This window comes from Oncorhynchus keta, unplaced genomic scaffold, assembly GCF_023373465.1.
Source record: "Oncorhynchus keta strain PuntledgeMale-10-30-2019 unplaced genomic scaffold, Oket_V2 Un_contig_6244_pilon_pilon, whole genome shotgun sequence".
NCBI lineage: Eukaryota > Metazoa > Chordata > Actinopteri > Salmoniformes > Salmonidae > Oncorhynchus > Oncorhynchus keta.
In genome coordinates, this window is record NW_026288751.1 from 831,297 (window position 1) to 856,275 (window position 24,979).

The 24,979-nt window shown below is 44.7% G+C and overlaps 1 protein-coding gene and 1 long non-coding RNA gene across 26 annotated transcripts in view; both read right to left on the reverse strand.

Moving 5' to 3' along the window:
- LOC118391807 (RNA-binding protein Musashi homolog 2) overlaps positions 1 to 24,979 on the reverse strand; it is a 390,497-nt gene that overhangs the window by 124,864 nt on the left and 240,654 nt on the right. The window lies entirely within an intron of this gene.
- LOC127925770 (uncharacterized) lies at positions 13,083 to 15,006 on the reverse strand. 7 transcript variants are annotated; one of them, XR_008122164.1, is made up of 5 exons: positions 14,668 to 15,006; positions 14,344 to 14,457; positions 13,960 to 14,035; positions 13,315 to 13,922; positions 13,083 to 13,215 (listed from the first exon to the last, which is right to left on the reverse strand). It is a non-coding gene; the product is annotated as an uncharacterized LOC127925770 (long non-coding RNA). The 7 variants fall into 7 exon arrangements; XR_008122170.1 differs by lacking the exons at positions 13,960 to 14,035; positions 14,344 to 14,457 and adding an exon at positions 14,516 to 14,591 and having other exon boundaries at positions 13,083 to 13,253; positions 13,467 to 13,922; XR_008122166.1 differs by lacking the exon at positions 14,668 to 15,006 and having other exon boundaries at positions 13,083 to 13,253; positions 13,467 to 13,922; positions 13,960 to 13,997; positions 14,420 to 14,481.

Here is a 24,979-nt window from a genome sequence, read left to right on the forward strand (position 1 = left end):
AAAATAAAACCAGCCCCGTCGCGGACCATGATGTCTTGCTCCCAGACAAACTAAACCATTTCTTTGCTCACTTTGAGGAAAATATATTGCCACCGACACGGCCCGCTACCAAAACCTGCTGGCTCTCCTTCACTGCAGCCAATGTGAGTAAAACATTTAAAAGTGTTAACCTCTCTTGGGTAGGGGGCAGTATTTTCATGTCCTGATGAAAAGCGTGCCCAGAGTAAACTGCCTGTTACTCAGGCACAGAAGCTAGGATATGCATATAATTGGTAGATGTGGATAGGAAACACTCTAAAGTTTCAAAAACTGTTAAACTCATGTCTGTGAGTATAACAGAACTGATATGGCAGGCGAAACCTCGAGGACAAACTCCCCCCCCAAAAAACATTCGGCCTACCACTGTTTTCAATGGCTGTCACTTTTATTATAAGGCTAAATCCTATCAGATTGCAGTTCCTAAGCCTTCCACTAGATGTCAACAGTCTTTAGAAAGAGTTTCAAACTGTTTTTTCTTTTTAAATTAGCCAGAAATTGTAGTTTTTCTGGGTGGCTCCCATTTTGGCTGTAGTGTTTCCAAGCGCGTGGAAAGAGCACGTTCTTTGGTATTTTTCTCCGGTAAAGACAATAATGATTCTCTGTTTTAAATTGTATTGTTTATTTACGTATTAGGGTACCTACGGTTTGATTATAAACGTTGTTTGACTTGTTTGGAGAAGTTTATTAGTAACGTTTGGGACTCATTTTGTATGCATTTTGATGGAGGGAAACTGGGTGGATTATTGACTGAAGCGCGCCAGCTAAATTGAGTTTTTATGGATATAAAAAAGGACATTATCGAACAAAATGACCATTTGTGATGTATGTCGGATCTTTAGGAGTGGCAAAAGAAGAATATCATCAAAGGTAAGGAATTTATTATTTCGCTGGTTGAAATATGCCTGGTTGAAATATGTTTTTCTAGCTTTTGTATGCGGGGCGCTGTCCTCAGATAATCGCATAGTGTGCTTTCAACGTAAAGCCTTTTTGAAATCTGACACAGCATCAGGATTAACAAGAAGTTAAGCTTTATTTTAATGTATTACACTTGTGAATTTATGATAGGTAAATATTAATAATTCTCTAGTTTGAATTTCGCGCTCTGCAATTTTACCAGATGTTGGTCAGGTGGGACACTACCGTCCTTCCCATAAGAAGTTAACCCTGGCAAGGTTGCTGGCCCAGACCATCCCTAGCCATGTCCTCAGAGCATGCCCAGACCATCCCTAGCCATGTCCTCAGAGCATGCGCAGACCATCCCTAGCCATGTCCTCAGAGCATGCCCAGACCATCCCTAGCCATGTAGCTCAGTTGGTAGAGCATGGTGCTTGTAACGCCAGGGTAGTGGGTTCGATCCCCGGGACCACCCATACGTAGAATGTATGCACACATGACTGTAAGTCGCTTTGGATAAAAGCGTCTGCTAAATGGCATATATTATTATATTATATATTATGTCCTCAGAGCATGCCCAGACCATCCCTAGCCATGTCCTCATAGCATGCCCAGACCATCCCTAGCCATGTCCTCAGAGCATGCCCAGACCATCCCTAGCCATGTCCGCACTGTTCAACCAATCCAGTGAATGTGGAGGAGAAGTTAAGATGGAGTGTCGCCTTGTTAATGTCCAAATGTGGAAATTGCGTCATAGACTCGCTTTCCATTTCCCCTGAAAACCGGAACATCCGGATGTTGGGGACTCGGCAGAGCCTTTTTGAAATCTGACACAGCATCAGGATTAACAAGAAGTTAAGCTTTATTTTAATGTATTACACTTGTGAATTTATGATAGGTAAATATTAATAATTCTCTAGTTTGAATTTCGCGCTCTGCAATTTTACCAGATGTTGGTCAGGTGGGACACTACCGTCCTTCCCATAAGAAGTTAACCCTGGCAAGGTTGCTGGCCCAGACCATCCCTAGCCATGTCCTCAGAGCATGCCCAGACCATCCCTAGCCATGTCCTCAGAGCATGCCCAGACCATCCCTAGCCATGTCCTCAGAGCATGCCCAGACCATCCCTAGCCATGTCCTCAGAGCATGCCCAGACCATCCCTAGCCATGTCCTCATAGCATGCCCAGACCATCCCTAGCCATGTCCGCACTGTTCAACCAATCCAGTGAATGTGGAGGAGAAGTTAAGATGGAGTGTCGCCTTGTTAATGTCCAAATGTGGAAATTGCGTCATAGACTCGCTTTCCATTTCCCCTGAAAACCGGAACATCCGGATGTTGGGGACTCGGCAGAGGCTAGGGTTATAATAATGTACAGTGCATGGCAGAAACAGGACACTAGAGACTGAGCAGTATTTGAGTTTTCATTTATGAGGGTACTGTATGACATTTTACTAGAGTAGAAATAGAGATTACATACAAGTTATTTCTGCTCGATAAGGCAGTATGCAAATTGTGTCTTGATTCTTTGTTGTGGATGTGGCAGGGGTGGTGTGTGTGTACAGTATGTGTGTGTGTGTGTGTGGGGGGTGTAGTGTTGTAACACATGACTAAAACATTGCCCTATTGATGTACTGGGTGGGGTTGTGGTGCTGCTCTCTCTCTCTCTATCTGTCAGGCAGGCAGCCTTAATGAAGCCATGATGTCATCCTGTCTCTCTGTGCTCTGACTCTGAGGCCGCTGGGTAATGGGTTTTAATACTGGGCTTTGTAACTGAGACCGCCTGTACTGACAGCATTAGTGTTGCTCTTGTCTGCTCTCAAGCCTACACTAGTTAAACATCACTGAACTGCTAGCATCACAAAAGTCTGCGGTGTTTGTGTGCACGTCCTCCTGTAACTCTAGCGCCTGTAATAGTTCCAAAAAAGGCCAAAGACACCTGATAGTGTACATGTATTTTCAGGCCCTGATATCACAGGCTATAATCACACCCACTGCTACAACTCACAGTTTCCCCAACCTAATTCTTGATAACCGAATCCAATTTGGTGGGTACCCTAGAGTAAAAATCTAAACCCTTATTTATCTCAGAATTGAAGACAGTATAACTAATAGTAAAGTGAGAAGAAAGATGGCCAGCTTTTCTCTACTGTGCCACCCCAGACAGCAGTGTGAGATCTCTTTGTGTGTAATATGACATAACGTGGCCCCTGCCTAACCTTCCAGCTGCTCGCCCACATGCTACAGACCCTCTGCCATGACTGAACAGAAGGCCAATCAATAAGACTTTCTCTAACGGCCACACGGACAACGCCTTCCCTTCTCCCAAGTGGGCAAATCAGAGAGGGTGGGGGGAGGGGTAAGTGAGTTAGTGTGTGAGTAACTGCAGCCTGGTCTCCTAGACTAGATGTAACATAACAAATGAAAGTCAGGGACACTCAAATTAGTATGATATGTTACATTTGGTATGGTTACATAAGACAGAAGGTTACTAAAGGCAAATCGAAAGGAGGGTGGATGGGTCGTCGTATAACGCGAACGTCTAGCAACCGGAAGGTAACATGTTCGAATCTCATCATGGATAACATTAGCATTTTAGCTAATTAGCAACTTTCCAACTACTTACTACTTTTTAGCTAGCTACTTTGCAACTACTAAGAAAGTTAGCTAACCCGTCTAGCTATTTAACCTAACTCCTAACCCTAACCGTAACTTTAACCCCTAACCCCTAGCCTAACTAATGTTAGCCACCTAGCAAATGTTAGCCACAAAAAAACTGGAATTCCATTTATTGCCATTTCGTAACATGTTGTACCAATAGCAATTCGTAAGATATCATACAAATTGTAAATTGTAACATATCATAGGGAATGGATGATGGACATCCACAAATTAATACATATCATACCAAACATAACATGTCATACTTATTTTGAGGTCCAGGATTTTCCTTAACTATGTTACGTCTACTCTTGAGTCCAGCTTGGTGAGTGAGTGAGTGAGTGAGTGAGTGAGTGAGTGAGTGAGTGAGTGAGTGAGTGAGTGAGTGAGTGAGTGAAGGAGTGCAGCTGAGCTGCCTCTATCCGCCCTTATCCCTCTCAAACCAAAGCAACAGCTGGCAGTGCTTTGAAACTAGCCTCAGCTCTCCAACAAGAGAGGATCTTTAGGATGAAAGTACAGAAAGACCAAAGTAAGTGAAACATCTGTGAGGGAAATAGTATATCAGATGTCTTGCTGTGTCTTTATAAAGTACTACTATGAAATTCATCCACCTTGATGTTCTATCCCTCCACCATCAAACCCACAGCCTACAGAGGTCAGTAGCCTAGAGAGAGCCCAGTGCATTAGGACTGCACCTGTAGCCATCTGATGATAAACACCTCTACCTAAATAACAGTTCCACCTCTCCACAGTCCAGACAGCCACCAGAAATATGCTCACATACTGTCTTTAAGATTACAGTTCAGAGGTATTTTTACATCTTCCCTCCATAATTCATCTTCACAGCCTACAGATGAACACTAGAGTACCCCAAGGGCCTGCTACAGGCCTATGGGCTGTGTGTAATGTATAATGTTGCATGGATCTTATTAAATATGAATATACTGTCCAAATCTTTAGACAGTCAATTGTGCAGAACCCCAAAACATCTGTGCAGAAACCCAAAATGTCCACCTTCTGAACCCAAACCCATCTCTAGGAATGAGGTGTGCTTCCTGTGTGATACACTCAGGTGAACAGACCCCACTGTATCTCAATCACTCTCACACCCCTCCTTCCCTCCCTCACTCCCTCCGGTTTAATTCCCCTGGGATGCCAAGCCGAGCCCTTATCATCTCCACTCCTGTTAACGAGGCCCTTCATTAGCAAAGCCCATCGCCTTTCAGATTGCCTCGGTCGCCATGGCTACAGCAGATTGTTGTCACCATAGAGATCCTATTAAATTAGTATTCTAATTCCTAATTCTATGGCTGTCACTCAGTCGTGGACGTCTTTATCATTGACAAAACTTTTTTTCTGCCCCGTCTTCCTGTCTCGCAATATCTCCCACAAAAGACTGGCACCAGCTATCAGGTCAATACTTGGTATCGTTTGTGGAGAAAAAAGCTGTCTAGGTGGCTATATGAGATATTCCATGTCTCTAGTCCATTCTACCGCCGGTGACTATTCTTATCTGTATGCACAACCAAATCTTTAGCTTTATAAGAATTCAAGGGAGAGAAAATATCTTTCTCAAATGAGATTTAGATAGAATGGGCCAGATACTTGCATTGATATAAATTGTGATTTATAAACGCCTGTTATATTAAATCGACAGTGTAAAGTATTTGATAAAAAACACCTACTTGGTTTTCACATACAGGGTTGGTTAATGGGATTTTTCTTCACATAGACCTAAGGCTTCAGTAATCCTACATAAATATCAGCAAAATCTCATTATGGTGACATTTAAAAATGTGAATACAAATACCCTTACCCAACGTTCCATCTATCTTACACATACGACCTGATGTCAATGCCCTAAAACTTTCTTTCTACATTTTATTACTTTGGAATCCAATTTGTGTAAAAATGGCTTCTCTCATATGTCATGACTCTCTATTCTTCTCTGTGAGACTGGAATAGCATAGCTCAGATCCCCTGCCGTCTCTATCCTCCATATGAAAATGTGAATTTGTTACATATATCTGACAGCTAACGCTTGATTTTCTCCTTTATTGAAAGTGACTGTGAAAGTAGCCTGGATCTAAAACATTGAAGACAATTTCACGTACGCTGAGAAAGTGATTACTCAATAGGTGGGTCCAACACGGCCTGATGGCAGAGAAAATCACAAGCACCAAACACAAACAAGCTAATGTGAGGGCTGCCAGGCAGAGGGTCAGTCACAGAGGGGAACCTGAGGGGCGGCATGGCAGAGTAGCTGGGAGAGAGTGTGTATGCATTATATCCTAAAAACTACTGCTCTCCTTCTCCTACAGACTACCCACACTGGCTCTATGCCCATCCAAAGCTCTCTACCCACTCAGACACAACTTATGCTGCTGCTAAAATGATTATTGATTTGATTTACTACTCCATTACACTGCTGTCTATTGATTATTGATTGCCATTACCATTAGTATTTATCTATTTATCCTGCTGCTGGTCACTATACTCCTGTTTACATGTGTATATTACCATTAGTATATTACCCAAAGTATTTATATATTCCTGCTACCAGTCACTTTTCAGCCCTGTTTACATGTATATCTTACTAACAGTCTCTTTTTATGTATAAACCACCTCAACCACTCCAGTTGCCCTGCACATTGAATAAGGTACCTGTATATACTCGCATTATCGTGTTTCTAACTCACCTTGTAGTTCTTGTGTGTTCTTTATTTGATTTTGTATTCTATTTTCTATTATTATCTATGTTATTATTAATTATTACCACTGCGTTGTTGGGAAAGCGCTCTCAAGCTATGTACTGTTTTACACCTGCTGTGCCCTGTGAAACATGATTCAACTTTCAAACTATCCCTCTTTATCAGAGCTGTGGAGGTGTGGTGAAACCGGGCAATGACTCTAAGACACACAGCGCTTTATTCAGGTGTCCTATCCCATTCTTTCTACACACACCTTCACCCATGACGTGTCTATGAGGCATTCTGTAAAGCCATCCGGCATCCTCTTAGTGTGGAAAGCCATTTGCAGTTAGCTACGTTTCATCTCAAATTGTCAGATGAGATGAGCACTCTACTCGAGGCATAGCCACACATTCTATTTCTGCGCGGTGCACACATGTGGACTGTCTGAGTGCAGTAATGAATGCATGTGATCAGATGCAGGGTGGCCGTCATTTAGCTGGAGGGCTTAAGTGGGTGCCTGCCAGGTCTGCATCCATCAGCCTGTAGTGATTCCCCCAGCACCTACTGCTCTGCCTGGATCTTATCTGTGTGTTTACGGCAGTTGTGTTGTGGTCCAGCCCTTTGTCCCACTGAGGTGTCAGTAAGACACAGGGCAAGTCTTCAGCCCCATCCGCCCCCGCACCCCTCCATCTGTCTGTCTGTCTGTCTATCCACACAATCCCCACATATATAAATATATATGTGACAGGCTTTGTGCTGTGGATGGGCGCCCGTGGCCTCGAGGCTCTGTGTCTCAGCCCAGCCCCGATAAGGCCTTCCATTGTCCTCTGGAGATAAAGCAGGCTGAAATCAAATCTGAAGGCTGAAAGAGGCCATTTCCCCCCTTCCTTCTCCCCCTAGAGCTTATCTGTCATGGAGAGAGAGGGAAATGGGCAGCAATGGAAAGAGGAAAAAAAGCCCAGGTAATGCTGCCTCTCTTTCTCCTTTCTTTCAGACTGACCATCCTCTCCTCAGAGGCTGCTGTCTTGCCTTTCTCAGCAGTGCACCACGCAACGCAACAGGCTCTCTATGTCCTTTCTTTATAGCACGCTCTTAATCCTCACTTAAAGATGCACTCTCAAACTTTTGTAGAATTTCAGCCAGTAGTTTTATTAGTGGTGCTCACGAGCCAAAAGTGGTCCCCGTTGTTTGTGTACTACATCATCAAATTGTGTACTATGTCATCCACTTGTATGATATGTTACATGTGTATTTTTTATGTGCAATTCATATAATATGTTCCCGAATCTAATTTGTACTATATGTTACAAATTTGTCACGCTTAAGATCCTGGATTGCATCTTTAAGACTGGCATCTACAGAGCATACACCAACAGACTGACGTAGCATACACCAACAGACTGACGTAGCATACACCAACAGACTGACGTAGCATACACCAACAGACTGACGTAGCATACACCAACAGACTGACGTAGCATACACCGACAGACTGACGTAGCATACACCAACAGACTGACGTAGCATACACCAACAGACTGACGTAGCATACACCAACAGACTGACGTAGCATACACCAACAGACTGACGTAGCATACACCGACAGACTGACGTAGCATACACCGACAGACTGACGTAGCATACACCGACAGACTGACGTAGCATACACCAACAGACTGACGTAGCATACACCAACAGACTGACGTAGCATACACCAACAGACTGACGTAGCATACACCAACAGACTGACGTAGCATACACCAACAGACTGACGTAGCATACACCAACAGACTGACGTAGCATACACCAACAGACTGACGTAGCATACACCAACAGACTGATGTAGCATACACCAACAGACTGACGTAGCATACACCGACAGACTGACGTAGCATACACCAACAGACTGATGTAGCATACACCAACAGACTGACATAGCATACACCAACAGACTGACGTAGCATACACCAACAGACTGACGTAGCATACACCAACAGACTGACGTAGCATACACCAACAGACTGACGTAGCATACATCAACAGACTGACGTAGCATACACCAACAGACTGACGTAGCATACACCAACAGACTGACGTAGCATACTGACCAAGTGCAAATAGGATGTAACGACCATTGGTGGCAGAAGGTGAGGACCAAGATGCAGCGCGGGTAGTGTTCATCAATATTTTAATAAACTGAAAACTAAATACAACAAGGAACAAAAGAAACAACCGAAACAACTCTGTCAGGCGCAAAACACACTAAACAGAAAATATCTACCCACACCCATAGTGGGGAAAACAGGCTGCCTAAGTATGGTTCTCAATCAGAGACAACGATTGCCAGCTGCCTCTGATTGGGAACCATACCAGGCCAAACACATAGCAATACAAAACCTAGACTACAAAACATAGAATGCCCACCCCAACTCATGCCCTGACCAAACTAAAACAGAGACATAAAAAAGGAACTAAGGTCAGGATGTCACATAGGAGGACATCATAAAAATTGTGTAGCTATGTACTATTTCTCTCATCATACTCTCATGCACTCCCCTCTTCATTTTAGTCTTGAGTCTCCCATCTTGACTCACCCACTTGCCTTTACCTCCATGCTACCTTATTTATTTCTCTCTCTGCCCCTTCTCTCTCCACCTTGTCCTCCCTCATGGTGGTTGAGACCTCCACTCACCTGAGAGACTTGTTCTCATTAACCTTGTGCTCTGGCACTCAATAGGGCAGCATTTAAAGGCAAAACAGATTTAAAAGGGTGTCAAGCCACTGCTTTATTTACTCATCCTGCTGCTTCTCTTCTCTCCTCTTCTTTCCTCTGTTCTCTTCTCCTCTCATCATTTCTCCTCTTCTTTCCTCTGTTCTCTTCTCCTCTCTCCTCTTCCCTCCTCTCTCTTCTTTCCTCTGTTCTCCTCTCCTCAGGGCTCCATAGGGTCTGCGTAGCTAAGGCTTATCTCTCTCTCTCTCTCTCTCTCTCTCTCTCTCTCTCTCTCTCTCTCTCTCTCTCTCTCTCTCTCTCTCTCTCTCTCATTACAGAGAGCAGAGTAGAGCTTCCTCCTGCATGCCTGGGTACTGTAGGGCTCACACTAGCCTATATCAGCCCAACGCTGCCATTGATCATAGATATATAGTACTGCATCCTCTACTAACTACAGCATATAGCCATTTTGATCAATGTCTCAAGGTGGTTTAAATATCACCTCTTTTGTCAGCTGATATGGGGGTGGAGAGTTGATGGGGGGGTAGGAAGACAAGAGGAATCCACTAACAGGACTACAGTATCAATAGGAGAGTGAAGGAGGAGAGCTGAACAAGCCCTTCAGTGCCTAACAGGCACAGCGGTATAGTTAGTGGTCCTCCCTCTCCATCCTCCTTTAGCTGCCTCTCCGTCCCTCCCCTCCTTCCCTCCCTGCCCCTTCTGGTGGGCTGTAAAGCAGGACTGTCCATGGTGGAGCTGTCTCATAGGACAAGTTAATAAGATAGAGCAGTCCCCAGGGCCAGCAGCCAGGGAACATTATCAGTCTGAAAGGCAGTCTGAAATACTGACACATCGGAAATACTCCTAGGCTATTAATTACCCTCCCTCTCTCACTGGCTACTGCTTACTGGGGGAAAAAGGAACTTTGACAAATCGGAAGACAGAGGGATTTTCCCCCCGACTTTCTCTCAGATTCTTCAGAAATTAAAATGTTAACTTTTCTCGTCTCTTCTCCTCCACTATCTATCTGTCGCGCTCTCTATGAGACAGATAGCCATTCTCACTATCTCTTTCCCACACACACACACACACACACACACACACACACACACACACACACACACACACACACACACACACACACACACACACACACACACACACTTAAAAAAATGTATTTCACTTTTATTTAACCAGGTAGGCCAGTTGAGAACAAGTTCTCATTTACAACTGTGACCTGGCCAAGATAAAGCAAACGGTGCGACAAAAACAACAGAGTTACACATGGAATAAACAAACATAGTCAATAACACAATAGAAAATCTATATACAGTGCAAATGAGGTAAGGAGGTAAGGCAATAAATAGGCCAATAGTGGCGAAGTAATTAGAATTTAGCAATTACACTGGAGTTATATATGTGCAGATGAGGATGTGCAAGTAGAAATACTGGTGTGCAAAAGAGCAGAAAAACAAAATATACCTGCTGGAGCGCATGCTTCGGGTGGGTGTTGCTATGGTGACCAGTGAGCTGAGATAAGGTGGAGCTTTACCTAGCAAAGACTTACAGATGACCTGGAGCCAGTGGGTTTGGCGACGAATATGTAGCGAGGACCAGTCAACGAGAGCATACAGGTCGCAGTGGTGGGTAGTATATGGGGCTTTGGTGACAAAACGGACTGCATCCAATTTGCTGAGTAGAGTGTTGGAGGCTATTTTGTAAATGGCATCGCCGGATCGGTAGGATAGTCAGTTTTACGAGGGTATGTTTGGCAGCATGAGTGAAGGATGCTTTGTTGCAAGATAGGAAGCCGAATCTAGATTTAACTTTGGATTGGAGTGCTAGGTTGTCAAGTTTGGATTAGTGCTAGGTTCTCAAGCTTGGACTAGTGCTAGGTTCTCAAGTTAGGACTAGTGCTAGGTTCTCCAGTTAGGACTAGTGCTAGGTTCTGAAGTTAGGTCTAGTGCTAGGTTCTCAAGTTAGGACTAGTGCTAGGTTCTCAAGTTAGGACTAGTGCTAGGTTCGGAAGTTAGGACTAGTGCTAGGTTCTCAAGTTAGGACTAGTGCTAGGTTCTCAAGTTAGGACTAGTGCTAGGTTCTGAAGTTAGGACTAGTGCTAGGTTCTCAAGTTAGGACCAGTGCTAGGTTCTGAAGTTAGGATTAGTGCTAGGTTCTCAAGTTAGGATTAGTGCTAGGTTCTCAAGTTAGGACCAGTGCTAGGTTCTCAAGTTAAGACTAGTGCTAGATTCTCAAGTTAGGACTAGTGCTAGGTTCTGAAGTTAAGACTAGTGCTAGGTTCTGAAGTTAGGACTAGTGCTAGGTTCTGAAGTTAGGACTAGTGCTAGGTTCTCAAGTTAAGACTAGTGCTAGGTTCTGAAGTTAGGATTAGTGCTAGGTTCTCAAGTTAGGACCAGTGCAAGGTTCTCAAGTTAAGACTAGTGCTAGATTCTCAAGTTAAGACTAGTGCTAGGTTCTGAAGTTAAGACTAGTGCTAGGTTCTGAAGTTAGGACTAGTGCTAGGTTCTGAAGTTAGGACTAGTGCTAGGTTCTCAAGTTAAGACTAGTGCTAGGTTCTGAAGTTAGGACTAATGCTAGGTTCTGAAGTTAAGACTAGTGCTAGGTTCTCAAGTTAAGACTAGTGCTAGGTTCTGAAGTTAGGACTAGTGCTAGGTTCTCAAGTTAGGACCAGTGCTAGGTTCTCAAGTTAGGACTAGTGCTAGGTTCTCAAGTTAGGACTAGTGCTAGGTTCTCAAGTTAGGACTAGTGCTAGCTTCTCTAGTTAGGACTAGTGCTAGGTTCTCAAGTTAAGACTGGTGCTAGGTTCTCAAGTTAGGACTAGTGCTAGGTTCTCAAGTTAGGACTAATGCTAGGTTCTCAGGTTAAGACTGGTGCTAGGTTCTCAAGTTGGGACTAGTGCTAGGTTCTCAAGTTAGGACTAGTGCTAGGTTCTCAAGTTAAGACTGGTGCTAGGTTCTCAAGTTAGGACTAGTGCTAGGTTCTCAAGTTAGGACTAGTGCTAGGTTCTCAAGTTAGGACTAATGCTAGGTTCTCAAGTTAAGACTAGTGCTAGGTTCTGAAGTTAGGACTAGTGCTAGGTTCTCAAGTTAGGACCAGTGCTAGGTTCTCAAGTTAAGACTAGTGCTAGGTTCTCAAGTTAGGACTAGTGCTAGGTTCTCAAGTTAGGACTAGTGCTAGCTTCTCTAGTTAGGACTAGTGCTAGGTTCTCAAGTTAAGACTGGTGCTAGGTTCTCAAGTTAAGACTAGTGCTAGGTTCTGAAGTTAGGACTAGTGCTAGGTTCTCAAGTTAGGACTAGTGCTAGGTTCTCAAGTTAGGACTAGTGCTAGGTTCTCTAGTTAGGAACAGTGCTAGGTTCTCAAGCTTGGACTAGTGCTAGGTTCTCAAGCTTGGACTAGTGTTAGGTTCTGAAGTTAGGACTAGTGCTAGGTTCTCAAGTTAGGGCAAGTGCTAGGTTCTCAAGCTTGGACTAGTGCTAGGTTCTCAAGTTAACACTAGTGCTAGGTTCTGAAGTTAGGACTAGTGCTAGGTTCTCAAGTTAAGACTAGTGCTAGTGTAACGGATGTGAAACGGCTAGCTAGTTAGCAGTGGTGCGCGCTAAATAGCGTTTCAATCGGTGACGTCACTTGCTCTGAGACCTTCAAATAGTGGTTCCCCTTGCTCTGCAAGGACCGCGGCTTTTGTGGAGCAATGGGTAACGATGCTTCGAGGGTGACTGTTGACATGTACAGAGCGTCCCTGGTTCGCACCCAGGTCGGGGCGAGGGGACGGATTAAAGTTATACTGTTACACTAGGTTCTCAAGTTAGGACTAGTGCTAGGTTCTCAAGTTAGGACTTGTGCTAGGTTCTCAAGCTTGGACTAGAGCTAGGTTCTCAAGCTTGGACTAGTGCTAGGTTCTCAAGAGCATAGGTCACAGTGCATAATTCCTCCTCTCCTCTCTCCTGGGAGCCAAGGTTTTGACTATCCACTCTACCTCTAACTGAGAACCCAGACTTGTACCATCTACTGTACCTCTAACTGAGAGCCCAGACTTTGACCATCTACTGTACCTCTAACTGAGAACCCAGACTTTCACCATCTACTGTACCTCTAACTGAGAACCCAGACTTTTACCATCTACTGTACATCTAACTGAGAGCCCAGACTTTTACCATCTACTGTACCTCTAACTGAGAACCCAGACTTTTACCATCTACTGTACCTCTAACTGAGAGCCCAGACTTTTACCATCTACTGTACCTCTAACTGAGACTTTTACCATCTAGACTTTGAGAGCCCAGACTTTTACCATCTACTGTACCTCTAACTGAGAACCCAGACTTTGACCATCTACTGTACCTCTAACTGAGAACCCAGACTTTGACCATCTACTGTACCTCTAACTGAGAACCCAGACTTTTACCATCTACTGTACATCTAACTGAGAGCCCAGACTTTTACCATCTACTGTACCTCTAACTGAGAACCCAGACTTTTACCATCTACTGTACCTCTAACTGAGAGCCCAGACTTTTACCATCTACTGTACCTCTAACTGAGAACCCAGACTTTTACCATCTACTGTACCTCTAACTGAGAGCCCAGACTTTTACCATCTACTGTACCTCTAACTGAGAACCCAGACTTTTACCATCTACTGTACCTCTAACTGAGAGCCCAGACTTTTACCATCTACTGTACCTCTAACTGAGAACCCAGACTTTGACCATCTACTGTACCTCTAACTGAGAGCCCAGACTTTTACCATCTACTGTAGCTCTAACTGAGAACCCAGACTTTCACCATCTACTGTACCTCTAACTGAGAACCCAGACTTTTACCATCTACTGTACCTCTAACTGAGAACCCAGACTTTCACCATCTACTGTACCTCTAACTGAGAACCCAGACTTTCACCATCTACTGTACCTCTAACTGAGAACCCAGACTTTACCATCTACTGTACCTCTAACTGAGAACCCAGACTTTGACCATCTACTGTACCTCTAACTGAGAACCCAGACTTTGACCATCTACTGTACCTCTAACTGAGAACCCAGACTTTTACCATCTACTGTACATCTAACTGAGAGCCCAGACTTTTACCATCTACTGTACCTCTAACTGAGAACCCAGACATCTACTGTACCTAACTCTTTTACCATCTACTGTACCTCTAACTGAGAACCCAGACTTTTACCATCTACTGTACCTCTAACTGAGAGCCCAGACTTTTACCATCTACTGTACCTCTAACTGAGAACCCAGACTTTTACCATCTACTGTACTCTTGAGAGCCCAGACTTTTACCATCTACTGTACCTCTAACTGAGAGAACCATCTACTGTACCTCTAACTGAGAGCCCAGACTTTTACCATCTACTGTACCTCTAACTGAGAACCCAGACTTTCACCATCTACTGTACCTCTAACTGAGAACCCAGACTTTTACCATCTACTGTACCTCTAACTGAGAACCCAGACTTTTCTACCATCTACTGAGAACCCAGTATCTACTGTACCTCTAACTGAGAACCCAGACTTTGACCATCTACTGTACCTCTAACTGAGAACCCAGACTTTTACCATCTACTGTACCTCTAACTGAGAACCCAGACTTTTACCATCTACTGTACCTCTAAATGAGAACCCAGACTTTTACCATCTACTGTACCTCTAACTGAGAGCCCAGACTTTTACCATCTACTGTACCTCTAACTGAGAACCCAGACTTTGACCATCTACTGTACCTCTAACTGAGAACCCAGACTTTTACCATCTACTGTACCTCTAACTGAGAACCCAGACTTTTACCATCTACTGTACCTCCAATCTCCTCTGGATCTAAAGGACCCATACACCACACCACACATCCATGGCAGAGAAACAGTCATCGTTAAACAATTAGTTCATTTTTATTACAGCCATTGTAATGACAAATAATTGAAGGCTGGACTGGACTGGGCATGCAGCAGTGTCAGTGGTTGGCGCTAGCTATCTGTAGCCCACATCATCCTCTTCTTATCAATTAGCGCTACAATAACATCACCCCGATGTTGCTGATGATGCCATTAGCATTTTGATTGAACACACAAAAATGCAAAGTGCTGTGGAGAGGCGCGCTGGTGCCAGAGGACTGTTCTCCTGTGTGATGTTTTCACTCATTTCCACAGAGGAAAAGTCACTTTGACAAAGACAGAGGCAGAGAGAGGGGTGGAGAGACAGATTGAGACAGATGGAAGAGAGAAAGGCAGGGATGGAAGGAAGGAAGGAAGGAAGGAAGGAAGGAAGGAAGAAAGGAAGGAAGGAAGGAAGGAAGGAAGGAAGGAAGGAAGGAAGGAAGGAAGGAAGGAAGGAAGGAAGGAAGGAAGGAAGGAAGGAAGGAAGGAAGGAAGGAAGGAAAAAAGGAGGAGGGGGTTAGAAGCTGGGAGGCAGGAGGGAGAAATGAAAGAACAAAGGAGGAATGTAAAAATGCCATTTCTTAAGGGACTTCTATGTGGCATGTACAGGGGGAAAATGAAATGAAATGTGAGAGCCAGAGAAAGAGAGAGAGAGAGTGCAAGGGAGAGAAAGGAAAATGAGAGTGTGTGAGAGAGGTAATGCTAATTTATGAGAAATGAGACAGAGGCTGGACTTTGAGAGGCTGACTGCACTGGCTGCTGTTGTGTGATGGATCAGGAGGAGGGAGACGGTTGGGAGGGAGGAGGGGGGAGAGCAGAGATGGATCATTGATTTGAATCCTTTGAGGCACGATTTCAGAAAAAAAAGTGAATTCTCAACTCAAAGAAACAAACAGTGAACAAAAAGCTGCTGGAGGGAGATTCCCCTGGGGACCCAGGTCAGACAGACAGAGGCAAAGTTGATAGAGGTTTGGAGGGAGACAAAGAGAGAGAAAGGAGAGAGACATTGTGGAGAAAAGAGCGAAAGACAAGAGAGAGAGAGAAAGAGAGAGAAAGAGCGAGGGAGTGATGAAGGGAGATAAAGGGAGCCTGGAGAAAGCTACCTTTGATGCACCTCCTCTCCCTGTGTGGCGGTGAGAACAGAGGGAAAGCCTGTGTGAATGTCTGTTCTAATGTTTACGTGAGTATGAAAGGCCTGGATTGATGACAAGCAGGCTGCTCATTTAGCGTGTGTTTGGAGTTGGAGTCCACGCGCGTCCACAGAGTGACAAGAGGAGACGTGCATGGAATTCACGCACACGCACGCACGCACGCACGCACGCACGCGCACGCACGCACACACACACACACACACACACACACACACACACACACACACACACACACACACACACACACACACACACACACACACACACACAGGAGAGTGCTGCTAAGACAGTGGTTGTGTGTCGAGGTGTAGAGGCAGCCCCTGAAGCAAGACAGAACTACACAGCCCCCATATGAAAGCCTCCCCTCTTGACATGAGCTCCTCTACCCAAGGCCGCCTGACAGCAGAGCACACTGAACCTCTTCTTTTCCTCTCTTTCAAAGCCACCTGAACACACACCCTTTGTTCCCTCCATTCTTCCAGAAGATACTTATCAAAGGCAGCCTATGTGCAACTGTGTGGAGTGCCAAACTGCACACACATCTTTCAGAGCCCATCGGAGGGAGGAGGAGAAAAGGCCTGGGAGAACAGATGAAACACATTTACCCTGTGTTGGAGGTACAGCAGCAAAATGCACGGAAGCTTGATGGCAACTATCTATTGATGGCAGAGACACATCACTGTACTTTAGAGGCACTACCTATTATCTAGGCTTGTCTGTATGTGAATGAAGTGCAACCATTGATATGAAAAGCAATGTGAATACGAGCAGGCACGCATACACACGCATGCACACACCAGACACACAGACCCTCTCCAGCGCTCAAATGAAATTTCATCCTTCATTGAGGTACGATAGAGAGAACACAGGGGCTTATTAAACATGATATCATTCCACGTGTCTGTGTGACCTCACTGAATAAGTGGCCCTCATGAACTATTGATGAGATTTCATGTTGGAGTGTTGGAGGGCATCGAATGACCGGGTCCCGGCTACACTCAGCACAAATAAATGGCCCCACCAGAGAGGGAGAGAGAGAGAGAGAGAGAGAGAGAGAGAGAGGGAGGAAGAAAGAAAAAGAGAGAGAGAGAGAAATAAAAAAATAAATATGCAACCTGTTCATGGCTGATAGCATTGTGGGCCTGTTCAATTTCACAAATTCAGATTTATTTTCAATCATAACATTCACCGGGCTATAGCGACCAGTTAAAACGAGGGAACAAAGGGAGGGCATAGTGTTTGGCAAAGTACGCCCTTGACAGGAAAACAATGGCATTGAGGGAATCCCTTGGGGAATGAGACCTCAACAACCTTTTAATACCAACACCCCCCTCAAACATACACCCCCACACACACACAAACCTATCAAGCGCAACCAAACTGATGACAAGACGGCGACAGACGGATTCACTGAGGGGAGACGAGCGCCACGTTCAACTCAATTAGCACAGCACCGCCATTACTACGCCAATAGGAGATGAAATCTCACTATGATTGGCAACCTGTCAGTCCAGATGCGGCTGTGGAAAACAACCATAATAGCACCCACAATAAAATAAATTGAATAAACAAATAAAAAAATTAATGGAACAAAACCGCAGCGCGGGGTTTTCCATCACACAGAGGCAGGCGTTGAAAAGCGGGTGCATAATGTGAACAGAGAGAAGTGAGGGAGGTTGAGGAGAGCAAGGACAATGCCCTCTCTCCCTATCTGCACATTAAAGAGCTGTGTTCATACGCTATCCTGCCCAGCTGCCTAATGAGCCATTCGTCAGCCATATCCTCAGCTCTACCCTGACACCAAGACCAGCCCAATGTCTGGCTGGGCACACCTCATTACATACCACCACACGCACACACACAACCTATGGGCTGCTTTATGAGGGAGAGCAGGACTCATTACTGACCATCAGAGCCCCTGTGGAAGGGGAGCAGGGTCATTAGCCTGTAAAAACGACTCTCCTGGTACACGACTAGCTGAAATGGAATTCTGTGGTTTGCAACCTCCCATAGCACCCACATGTTCACTGTAGCCCTTACAGAAGCTCCTCTGCTAGGAGAAATGGCTCCCAGCTGACATGACACTGGGCGGACAGGGGAGACAGGGATGACGAGTCAGGAGAGATTGAGCAGCAAGGTGGAGCACGGTGGGGGTCAGGTGGGGGTGGGAGGGGGGGGGGTGAGAGGGGATATCCTGGTGAATAATGGATCAGCAAATCTCAGGCCTGATACGTTCTTAACCAAGCACACTGAGGGGGGACCTGCTAAATTCTTCCCCAGGCACACTGAGCACTGAGGGGTGCGTGGGAGAGGGGGCCTGTGGCTGGGAGGGGGACATGTGCCCTCACAACAGCTGGTTATTACCACTGTTTAATTATTTATCAAAACGCGCTTTCACATCAAGAGGCTGATCCTGCCACTTCAGCTGCTCCCGCTGACTCCACACAACAGCTGGGTTTGGCCCCCTACCCTGCCAATCAGCTGGAGTTCCTGCCACTGGCCAATCAGTGCGACCGGTGACCAGGTTGCCAATCAGCACATAAAGTGGGCAGCATTGGTCAACGGCGCATGGGGAAGGCAAGGTCAATGCAGGCAGCCAGCTCAGATGGAAGACAGCTTAGTTGGTGAAATTCATTTTAAATTGTGCATGATCGATAGGAGCTAACAGCTGAAGCATTCGCAGGAGAACATCAGACACCGTAGCCATTTAAAAGCTCAAGCCACAGAGAGAGAGAGAGATAGGAGGTCTTTTCCCATTATCTAACGGTAGAAGATTCAGCTTAAGGTGATGTAATGTAAATTTAATTCAGCGTCCAATCTTCCTGCGCGGAGTGAAAAAAATGATTGCCGTGGCATTGCTGCTGATTGTGATGACCTTAGACGCAACTATTTGAGACATGCTGGCCGCGGAGAAATGCAAACAACTTCAGAAAGAAATCAGCTTAGGTATACATCATCTGTACTTGAGAGAAATTCATGAAAAGTTGTGAGGAGCAGTGGCTGTGATGTCGCTTTGAGAGGAGCTGATACATCAAATTCTCCTGGATAATGAAGGAAGGGTTTGAGGCTCCGTTTCAGATAAACATCATAAAAAGCGTCGGTTTACAGGATGTGATTCTCTGATTATAGCCTCCAGAGCTGACTACTATTTGATCAGCTGCCCGATACTGCCTTATCCCATGTATCTCTGTCTCTCTCCCATAGATTGGCTCTTTGACATTGCCAACAAGATTAGCTTTGATGGAAGACGATCCACAGCGTCACCCTGTTCTTCACAATGACCCCACAACACTTCTGACATTGTTGTCTGAGAGGGGGTATTACAATGGTGTTGTCAGGGATGTGAGTGGACAGGCCTTCATACTGTGGAAATATGTACTGAAATCTATGGGACAAAATTAAGGGAATGAAATAGACTAAATAAAATAAAATTAAGGTATCTGGGTTCACTGAACATTTGGACTAGCTATGAAAAAGAGTACTTGTCCCAAACAAGCACAGCAAGTTGGTTCTGAAGAAAATTACCCTTACCTAACTGTGAAGAAAAGAGAAATGTGGCCTTCTAAAGAGAAAATAGGTCAGAGAAATTACAATATTTCCCTTGCAGAGAGAGAGTTATTCTCTCCACCACTGTTAGCCATCTCCAGCTATTTAATGCACTCTATGCATTATAAACACTGAACAAAAATAGAAAAACACATGTTTTTTATTTATATTTATCCATTATTTTACCAGGAAAGTTGACTGAGAACACATTCTCATTTGCAGAAATCACCTGGGGAATAGTTACAGAGGAGAGAGATGAATGAGCCAATTGTAAACTGGGATTATTAGGTGACCGTGATGGTTTGAGAGCCAGGACACCGGGGTTAACACCCCTACGATAAGTGCCATGGGATCTTTAATGATCTCAGAGTCAGGACACGATACACAGTGCAGTGTCCCCAATCACTGCCATGGGGTATTGGGACATTCTTTTAGACCAGAGGAAAGAGTGCCTCCTACTGGCCCTCCAACACCACTTCCAGCAGCATCTGGTCTCCGATCCAGGAACTGACCAGGACCAACCCTACATAGCTTCAGAAGCAAGCCAGCAGTGGTATGCAGGGTGGTACGCTGCTGGTGAGTACAGTGTTGGTCCCATGTTTTATGAGCTGAAATAAAATATCCCTGAAATTTTCCAGCACAAAAAGCGTCTTTCTCTCAAATTTTGGCTACAAATTTGTTTACATTCCTGTTGGTGACCATTCCAAGATAATCCATCCACCTGACAGGTGTGGCATATTAAGAAGCCAGTCATGTGGTCGACTGCTGCAAGGAAAGACATAGTTAAGCTGCAGCTGGGCCAGAACAGAGCGTCTTGCTCCTCATTGTAATCAGCGGGCTGATATAAATACTATGGATACCAGTCTCTCTTGGCTAAGAGTTGAGGAGAGACTGACTGCATCACTTCATTTTATAAGAAACATTAAATTAATGTGTTGAAAATCCCAAATTGTTTGCATAGTCAACTTACTTACAGCTCTGACACACACACTTACCCCACCAGGCATGCCACCAGGGGTCTTTTCACAGTCCCCAAATCCAGAACAAATTCAAGAAAGCATACTGTATTATATAGAGCCATTATTGCATGGAACTCCGTATTGCTCAAGTGAACAGCAAACTTGGTTTCAAAAAACAGAAAAAGCAACACCTCACAGCACAACGCCTCTCCCCTATTTGACCTAGATAGTTTGTGTGTAAAATTGTCAGAGACTCCAGTCATCCAAGTTATAGACTGTTTTCTCTTCTACCGCACGGCAAGCGGTACCGGAGCGCCAAGTCTAGGACCAAAAGGCTCCTCAACAGCTTCTACCCCCAAACCATAAGACTGCTGAACAATTCTTAAAAATCACCACTGGACAATTTTAATTGACCCCCCCCTCTTGTACACTGCTGCTACTCACTGCTTGTTTGTTACCTATGCATAGTCACTTTGCCCCCACCTACATGTACAGATTACCTCAACTAACCCCTGTACCCCTGCACACTGACTCGGGACCGGTGCCCCTGTATATTGCCTCGTTTTTGTTATTCTTATTGTGTTACTTTTTATTATTACTTTTTATTTTAGTCTACTTGGTAACTATTTTCTTCTTCTTGAACTGCACTGTTGATGAAGGGCTTGTAAGTAAGGCAATAAATAGGCCATAGTGACGAAATAATTACAATATAGCAATTAAACACTGGAGATGTGCAGAAGATGAATGTGCAAGTAGTGATACTGAGGTGCAAAGGAGCTAAATAAATAAATAAATAACAGTATGGGGATGAGGTATTTGGATGGGCTATTTACAGATGGTCTATGTACAGGTGCAGTGATCTGTGAGCTGTTCTGACAGCAGGTGCTTAAAGCTAGTGAGGGAGATATGAGTCTCCAGCTACAGTGATTTTTGCAGTTCGTTCCAGTCATTGGTAGCAGAGAACTGGAAGGAAAGGAGGAATTGGCTTTGGGGGTGACCAGTGAAATATACTTTCTGGAGCGCATGCTACTAGTGGGTGTTGCCATGGTGACCAGTGAGCTGAGATAAGGCGGTGCTTTACCTAGCAAAGACTTATAGATGACCTGGAGCCAGTGGGTTTGGTGACAAATATGAAGCGAGGGCCAGCCAGTGAGAGCACACAGGTCACAGTGGTGGGTAGTATATGGGGCTTTGGTGACAAAACAGATGGCATTGTGATAGACTGCATCCAATTTGCTGAGTAGAGGGTTGGAGGCTATTTTGTAAATGACATCGCCGAAGTCAAGGATCGGTAGGATAGTCCGTTTTCTGAGGGAATGTTTGGCAGCATGAGTGAAGGATGCTTTGTTGTGAAATAGGAAGCCGATTCTAGATTTAATTTTGGATTGGAGATGCTTAATGTGAGTCTGGAAGGAGAGTTTACAGTCCAACCAGACACCTAGGTATTTGTAGTTGTCAACATATTCTAAGCAAGAACCGTCCAGTGTAGTGATGCTGAACAGGCGGGCAGGTGTGGGCAGCGGTTGAAGAGCATGTATTTAGTTTTACTTGCATTTAAGAGCAGTTGGAGGCCACGGAAGGAGAGTTGTAATGGTATTGAAGCTCGTCTGGAGGTCAGTTAACACAGTGTCCAAAGAAGGGCCAGAAGTATACAGAATGGTGTCATCTGCGTAGAGGTGGATTAGAGAATCACCAGCAGCAAGTGCGACATCATTGATGTATAAAGAGAAGAGAGTCGGCCCATATAGACTGCCAGAGGTCCGGACAACAGGCCCTCCGATTTGACACACTGAACTCTGTCTAAGAAGTAGTTGGTGAAGCAGGCGAGGCAGTCTTTAAAACAAAGATAAAACAAAGGCTGTTGAGTCTGCCGATAAGAATGTGGTGATTGACAGAGTCGAAAGCCTTGGCCAGGTCGATGAATACAGCTGCACAGTATTGTCTCTTATCGATGGTGGTTATGATATCGTTTAGGACCTTGAGTGTGGCTGAGGTGGAACGCGGTTCAACTGCTCCAGAGTCCAATGGAGGTGAGCTTTACACCAGCCGACGCTTGGCATTGCACATGGTTATCTTAGGCTTATGTTCTTCTGCTCAGCCATGGAAACCCATTTTACGAACAGTTATTGTGCTGATGTTGCTTCCAGAGGCAGTTTGGAACTTTGTAGTGAGTGTTGCAACCGAGGACAGATGAGCTTCAAGCGCTTGAAGACTCTGCGGTCCCAATCTGTGAGCTTGAGTGGCCTACCACTTTGCGAATGAGCTGTTGTTGCTCCTAGACGTTTCCACTACACAATAAGAGCACCGACAGTTGACCGGGGCAGCTTTAGCAGGGCCACTCGTATGGCGGAGCCACGTTGAAAGTCACTGAGATTTTCAGTACAAGCCATTCTAATGCCAACGTTTGTCTATGGAGATTGCATGGATGTGTGCTTGATTTTACACACCTGTCAGCAACGGGTGTGGCTGAAATATCTGAATCCAGCTATTTGAAGGGATGTCTACATACTTTTGTCTACATATATTAGCCTGTGTGGGACATACTGCATTCCAACAGAGACCAACCGAGCAGGCTTTAAAAACAAGTTAGGAAGACAAAGAGCGACACAATCTACTTACAGTGCACAGTGGGCATCTAGGCATTCCCCCATGTGCTGTACTCAGCTGTAAATGGCGCTTGCGGCCCTTGCAGCCCAGCACAGCGCGTGGCAGGCACAGACCATGGTGTAATTAAATGCAACAATGCAGAGAGAGGAAATCAACAACTTCCTCATCCAGCTCCATTACCTACAGAGCAAAGAACTCCTAGGGGCTTCCAGCACAGCTCACACACAGCTCTGCTCACACCCTCCTTCACTGGGCTCACCAGGCACCGCACCGCTTAGCCTCAAGGCCGGGAAATGATGGCCAAGGTAACGTGTGGCAAACTATGTAGAGCATATCCTGGAAATATTCATGTAAATATATTGACAAGGAAATCTCTTTACAACCATTGATATAATGTAGGTAGGCCTTGATGCAATGTAATTATGAACAGACAGCATATATGTGTTATACCGTACATATACAGTATATATACATATATAAACAGTATATGGTCAAGCTTGTCTAATTCATATCCCTTATATTATCTCAGGTATAGTATGTAAAGTGCCTACAGAAAGTATTCACACCCCTTGACTTATTCCAAATTTTCTTGTGTTACAGCCTGAATTATTTCTCACCCATCTAAACACAACACCCCATAATGACAAAGTGAAAACATGTTTTTTGACATTTTGGGAAATGTATTGAAAATGTTATACAGAAATATCTCATTTACATACAGTACCAATCAACAATGTGGACACACCTACTCATTCAAGGGTTTATGAACACATATGGAATTATGCAGTAACCAAAAAAGTGTTAAACAAATCAAAATATATTTTTAATTTTAGATTCTTCAAAGTAGCCACCCTTTGCCTTGATGACACCTTTGCAAACTCTTGGCATTCTCTCAACCACCTTCGCCTGAAATGCCAACAGTCTTAAAGTAGGTCCCACATATGCTGAGCACTTGGTGGCTGCTTTTCCTTCACTATGCGGTCCAACTCATCCCAAACCATCTCAATTGTGTTAAGGTCGGGTGTTTGTGGAGGCCAGGTCATCTGATGCAGCACTCCACCACTCTCCTTCTTGGTCAAATAGCCCTTACACAGCCTTGAGGTGTGTAAGGTCATTGTCCTATTGAAAAACAAATTATAGTCCCACTAAGCACAAACCAGATGGGATGGCGTATCGCTGCAGAATGCTGTGGTAGCCATGCTGGTTAAGTGTGCCTTGAATTATAAATAAATCATGACAGTGTCACCAGGAAAGCACCCCCACATTAAACCTCCTCCTCCATGCTTCACAGTGGGAACCACACATGCAGAGATAAACCGTTCACCTACTCTGCGTCTCACAAAGACACGGCGCTTGGACCAAAGGACAGATTTCCACCGGTCTAATGTCCATCGCTTGTGTGTCTTGGTCCAAGCAAGTCTCTTCTTATTGGGGTCCTTTAGTAGTGGTTTCTATGCAGCAATTAGACCATGAAGGCATGATTCACACAGTCTCCTCTGAACAGTTGATGTTGAGATGTGTCTAAGGTAACTCTGGGTCTTCCTTTTCATCATAGCACTTGATGGGTTTTGCGACTGCACTTGAAGAAACGTTCAAAGTTCTTGACATTTTCCCGATTGACTGACCTTCATGTCTTAAAGTAATGATGGACTGTAATTTCTCTTTTCTTATTTGACCTGTTCTTGCCATAATATGGACTTGGTCTTTTACCAAATAGAGCTATCTTCTGTATAACACCTCTACCTTGTCACCACACAACTGATTGGCTCAAACGCTTTAAGAAGGAAAGACATTCCACAAATGAACTTTTAACAAGGCACACC